Source organism: Anolis sagrei, chromosome 1 (assembly GCF_037176765.1).
Source record: "Anolis sagrei isolate rAnoSag1 chromosome 1, rAnoSag1.mat, whole genome shotgun sequence".
Classification (NCBI taxonomy): domain Eukaryota; kingdom Metazoa; phylum Chordata; class Lepidosauria; order Squamata; family Dactyloidae; genus Anolis; species Anolis sagrei.
The window spans coordinates 111,746,949-111,752,614 of NC_090021.1; positions in this window are offsets into that span (position 1 = coordinate 111,746,949).

The window sequence follows — 5,666 nt, forward strand, 5'->3', positions numbered from 1 at the left end:
TTTAAAGGCTCAATACAAGAATAATTTTTAAATTTGAAGTTACTGAGAGTCAAAGATATGAATAATTTTGGGTAGTATAACAGGCTAGCTGGTAAAACTACACTTCCCTGGAGCTTTGGCCATTTCATTCTGCACCAGATACTTGAAAATAATTCCGAGATTATAATTGGAACAGATTGGTAGCATAACAGCAATACAATAGTTGTCTTTTCAAAGATTGCCACATTCATGTGCTTAGCAGCTAATGGGATTTTTCTTGTGTCTTGTTGACTTTCTTTTCACTCAACCTTTAATTGAGATGGTCCTCTTTCCTACTTGGATGAAGATTGTCGGAGAAATGGGAAACTAATATCCCTAAAGCCAAGCAGCTGCTATTATGTCCATATGTTTCAGAGCCCACTTCATGACTTGTGTAGACCATTTGTAGAAATTGGAAATACTATGGAACCAAAGGCTGCTTGAGCCTCAAAATTTTTGATCCCAAAGTGTTACAAACATGGCATGGAAGTTGGGGTAATAAAGAAATATAGTTGGCTTTTTTAAAGTGTTGCCTTTGAGAAGGTGGCTTGTAAGGGAGTGCCTGTTCTAAATACTGCCTTTATTAAACCCTAATCACATCACCATTTGGTAATTCAATTTATTAGGTTAGTTTTGCTTTCCAATGCATATGTGATAGCATAACTGTTGAGTTAATGGAAAAAATACTAAATTTTGTAAGCCGAAACACTTGGACTTTAGTTTATATTCAATAAATTCAGTCTAGAACTACTTGACCTCCGGCTTTTTTATTCTGTAGGTCGGATAGTGTGTAGAGCAGCATTATGAATTTCAAAATGTACCACATGGATTGTTATTTCAAATAGTTGGTGTGTAGTGACTTGTGAAAAGTTCAGACTATTAGTGGAGTCACAATTGGCAGTTTTGGTTTGCCCAGTTTGAAAGGAAATGTGACTATCACTGCTAAAGAGGTGTCATATACCAACATTCAAGTACTTACGGTTCTTTCAAAGATCTTTACATGCACTGGTGGTTTGTAATATATTTAATATTTTTTTTCCTTTTGAGGGAAAATGCTTCTAATACGATTTTGAGAAAATCCCTTTAAGGTTAAAACTGTAAGCATGCAAGTTGGCTTCCATAATTGGGTGGTGAGTCCACTCTTCAGATTCCCTGTACAACACTCAAAAACTGCTATACATTGGTTCTTCTGGAGCTACCTAGAAGAAATTCCTTCCATAAAGTACCAATTTCACATGATAGTTAACGGATATCAATCTCAAAGATAGACACAATTCTGAACCTAGACTCAGATGAGTACTTTGTCAGCAAAGGATTGTTTCTCATGAGTAATATAGATACCCCAAAGCTTTCAATCTGGCTGCCTGTAAACATGTTAAATTAGAATTTGTGAGGCTGTGCTGAATACTAATTGGCAGAAACTCTTGAATGGCTGTCTGCTCCATATACAGAGGATACAATAGGGCTGTTTGGACTTAGCTTGCAGAACTGACTATTCAGATTGCTCTTGAGTCAGTACAACTCTGGAATAATCTTGCCAGATTTCTCATCCTAAAAGTACAAAGTACATTAGATTATAATTATTTCCTAGAGCAGTGGTTCCCAACCTTTGGTCCTCCAGGTGTTTTGGACCTCAGCTTCCACGATTCCTAACGGTTGGAAATCAATGGCCTAGAGCAATGATGGTGAACCTATGACACGCGTGTCAGCACTGACACACATGGCTATTTTTGATGACATGCGGCGCCTACAGAGAAGTACACCTTATAAGAGCCAATCTAATTCCATCCTTAAATTTGTAAAAGGCTCTACAAATTTAACATCTGCACATTTGAGCATTGTTCACTCCGTAACTCAGCCTGGAATATACATTTTTCTTATTTAAACTATACATATTGCAAAATTATGATTTTTTCGCTCTCGAAGTTGACACCCCACCCAAGTTATGCTCTGGTTTTTGGCAAATTTTGACACGCCAAGCTCAAAAGGTTCCCATCACTGGCCTAGAGGAACTTCAACAGATATTTAAACACAATTGCACCATTGATTTGCAAGTTTACAATGTAGCTCTTAAAATAAATTCACATTACTTTATGCTTAAAACAAAACAAAAAAAAAACCCCCCGAAGGAAACAGGAAAAAAGGGGAAGTGAGTATGGAGTGTAAATTAAAGGGAAATGTTTGAGACAACATATACTGGATATCATCTGTGGTGGCTGTGCTTCTCTAAGTGGTAGTACCTGAACTAATGCTGTTCTCTTAAATATTGATGACCCCTGGCAAGTTTCCATAAGAGAAAAGCAAAGAGAGAGGGAGAGAACTTCCCAGTGAGCAGCACATGCCAGTCCTTGGTACACTGGATTCGGAAAGTACTGCACAAGAACTGAATTATAGCACCTACTGAAAGAGAGTAGCCAGGATTCAGCCATCCTTTAGCTGTGAGAATAGTCCTGCCCAACCCCTTGAAACCACATGCGTTTTTGCAGTGCCATCTTGTGGAGTATATTCAAAATGGGCCACATAATCAGCATTTACTGCATGTGTGAATCATGCTCAGTCTGGAAGAACTGACCAATAAATATGCTATCCTCACATGGAGCAAAGGTGGATCACTGCATAGGTGGAGACGAAGCAGCTAATAATAAGAATAATACTTTATTTATAGCCCACCCTATTTTCCCATCTCCCAATAAAAACAATGTATAATATTGAAAGAAAAAACTAAATAAAAAATTGACATTTAAACTTTAGAGTGATTTTTTAAAAAATTAGAAGTTTTTAATGCTTCTAAACTTAATGATCTGTTTTAATAAATTGTGTGGCTTAACATGTTTTCAGCTTATTTATGGTATCTTGCTATTTTAACCTGTTTTAATGCTATGCCACCCTGAGATCTCTTGATGTAGGGTGGGATATAAAGACTTTAATAATAAAAAACTAAATAATCTGGAACATGAGCAGAACAGGGCAAGTAAGATGATCAAAGGTCTGGAAACGAAGCCTTATGTGGAACACTTTAGGGAGATAACGTTTAGCTTGGAAAAAGGAACTCTTTAAGAGGTGATCTCCTTCACTATCTGAAGGACTGACATGTAATCAGCCTCAAAGGATTATACTCAATGTAGTATGTTAAAATAAGACACTTATAACAATACAGTAAATAAACATAAAACTGAGTATATACATCATTTTTCTTTATCACCCCTACAGTTTACCCTGATCAGCCCCACATATGAAGTTTTCAAATGTATTGTTTTACTTAAATACAGAGCTGTTTTATATATTATGTTTGGGTCTTGGCCAATCTCGGATACGAGATTCACAATACATTGTGCATTTGATATATGGATCAAGGTAGAAGTCTCTCACCTTCGGATACAATTTACAATCAAATAATCTGCAATATGCTCAATTTCAGGTGCTCCGCTGATACAAATCAGTTCATTATAAGGGATGCTGTTAAATGTTTAATAATAATAATAATGCTTTATTTGTGCCACGCCCCATCTCCTTCAGATACCAAGCCTGTGTCTGGGCCAAGATCTGTTTAGAAATTCGTCCTTTAGAAAGTGAGCACTGTCATGAAAAAGCATCTATAAAGCTATTCTCCTTGCTATGCTCTTTTCTATCCCACCCCACTCCCATTCTTAAGGATATAGAATGAAATTCTGCCATGCCTAAGATGTGGTCTGACATAGATTGGACACGCTTAACATCTTCATCCAATATTGGCCTATGAATGCTTATAATAGCAACAAACTCTGATAGATAAGGGACCACAAGACAGCATGAATGGCAATTAAATTATTTTACATCCAGTGTAGCCTGCAGTCAAGGGGGTTGCTACTGACTGGCTCACATTGAACTGATTGTTAAACAGTTTGTGAACACTTAGAAAAGAATGGTGTGATTATTTAAAGGCAGTATGGATGTTATGCAGAATAATCTAAACACATTCTCTCTCGGATTGTTATGAGCATGATAGACTAGGAGAAAACTGGATGTAGTATATATTATGATTTTAGTTTGGCTTTTGGTGAGATCTCACATGATATGATGCATGACTGCAATCCGGGAAACCATTTTGAAAGTATCTGGATAAGAATCAAGGGAACTGAGACTAAAAAGATCTCTTTGTGGGTATCTACTACAGTCCTCTGAGCCAGGATGACGAACTCGACAAAGCCTTCTGTCAACAGTTGACCAAACAGGCACAAAGAAGAGATATATAATAGTCACGAGCAATTTCAACTATCTCAATATTTACTGGAAAACAAACTCAGCCAAGAGTACAAAGTCCAACAAATTCCTTGCTTGCCTTGCAGACAATTTTATGGTCCAGAAGGTAGAAGAGGCAACAAGGGGATTGGCTACTCCCGATCTCATTCCAACAAATGCGGAGGACCTGATCAATGCAGTTGAAGTGGTCAGATCCTTAGGGGCAAGTGACCACGTGCTCCTGTAGTTTGCAATATTAAGGAAGGCCGAAACTAAGACAAGTCAAACCCACAAGGGAGTTAAGGATGAATGGGAGTTTTTCAAGAGTAATACTCAAGGTGAAATTGCAAATAGTGCCAACAAAGAGAAAAAAATAAGACAAGTGCAAAGAAGCCAGAACGGATGTCCAAAGAACTTCTAACTGGGTTAGACTAGAGACATGCACAAGAAGTGGAAAAGGGGAGAAATCACCAAAGAAGAATTCAAACGAATAACCAACTCCTGTAGAGAAAAGGTTCACAAGGCAAAAGCACAAAAATGAGCTCAGGCTTGCCAGGGACAATAAAAACAATGAAAAGGGCTTCTTTGCTTACGTCAAAAGCAAGAACAAGGAAAAGCAAGAACAAGGAGATGATAGGGCCTCTGCGAGGAGAAGCTGGGGTAATGCTGACGGGATAGGGAAAAGGCAGAACTACTTAATGCCTTCTTTACCTCAGTCTTCTCACACAAAAAAGCCATTCTCAACCTCAGCAACATGGAATGAACAAAGGATTAGGGGAAATCGAACCCAAAATAGGGAAACAAGTTTCTCAGGAATACCTGCCTGCTCCAAAAAAATGGCCCACGAGGTCTCTTCCAACTCTATGATTCTATATTGCACACAAATAGGTAAAATTAAGGCTATTGTTTGATGGATTTATAGTGTGCTGATGGGCCAAATATGAATTATGTTCACCAAGGAGAAGAACAAAGAAAAAAATGAATAGTGGGGTAACACAGAGTTGTTAATAAATGTTAATGAATGACTTAGCAAAAGGTTCAGAAGGCAAGCTCCAAATTCAGTTAACACCAAGAAATTCCCGCTTTGTAAATACTTGTCAAGAATCCTAGATTATCCTACTGCTTTTTCACGTAAAAGATTCATCAGTGTGACATAGGTAAAGGTAAAGACTTCTCCTGACATTAAGTCTAGTCGTGTCCGACGGGGTTGGTGCTCATCTCCATTTCTAAGCCAAAGAGCCAGTGTTGTCCATAGTCACCTCCAAGGTCATGTGGCCAGCATTACTGCATGGAGTGCTGTTACCTTCCCATAGAAGCAGTACCTATTGATCTACTCACATTTGCATGTTTTCAAAGTGCTAGGTTGGCAGAAGCTGGGACTGCCACACTTTGTGTGTCTGTGATTACACAAGATGCATCTTACTATGATA